This window comes from Wasmannia auropunctata, unplaced genomic scaffold (genome assembly GCF_000956235.1).
Source record: "Wasmannia auropunctata unplaced genomic scaffold, wasmannia.A_1.0 LD335891.1, whole genome shotgun sequence".
Classification (NCBI taxonomy): Eukaryota; Metazoa; Arthropoda; class Insecta; order Hymenoptera; family Formicidae; genus Wasmannia; species Wasmannia auropunctata.
Window position 1 is genome coordinate 17,862 of NW_012026999.1, and position 982 is coordinate 18,843.

Sequence of the window (982 nt, forward strand, 5' to 3'; positions counted from 1 at the left end):
TAATACTTGCAACGGAATGCAGCCTCTATGTTTAATGTAGAATAGCAAGTCGTAATCACATCCGACATCCAACATACGACAAGCGTTTAGCGACATCCGACAACGACATACGACGTATTGTAGAACGGGCCAAGACTCGTTCTATAACACGTCGCATGTCGAGTCATAAACCATAAGAATCGACCAATCATAATCGAATATTCGTATTATAATCGTTTGTGATTGGTCAATTTGTACGGCTTATGGCTTACGACACGACACACAACGTATTGTAGAACGAGCCTTAAGGTTCATCTACAAAAGAGTAGTGAGTCATAAAGATGCCATTTCATGCGCAATGTGCAGTCGCAGCAATTCATTACTATTGGTTTAAAATGTTATTTAGATGACGCAAGATGGTGCAAAATACATTTTGCTGCATCTTATTGAAGTTCAACCAAACGAACAGTAAAAGCGAACGAGTAGCAAAGCTGAAAAAGCCGTGTCAGCCTTGTGCAAGCCGTGTGATGTTATAAACTTGTGATATATATAATAATAGAAAATATAACTCATCGTGATATGATATACAACAGAAAATAAGTATAATGAAAAATTGCGGAAGTACGGAAACATATTTATGATTAATTTATTTTTAATAAGTTCTAATAGATCTAATATATGTATACGCGCGATTGATATCATCTTCAATCTATCGACAGCGAAAACGTAAATAACAAACCGCAATTATAACTTTTTAAACTTGGTTATTATGAAGTAGTTTTATATTGTAATTTAAAAAATTATTGATTATTAATAAATAAAATAATGAGCTATGAGCCAGAGCAGGGTTATTTAATTGTCAATATAATAAGATACGTTAAAATGCAATTATACAATAGATATACCCAATAGATATATTGCTATTTATATTTATATTTATATTTATATTCATATTATATTATAAATTAATGTTAAACTTCAATATGTTGCTGCAAAATTCTTT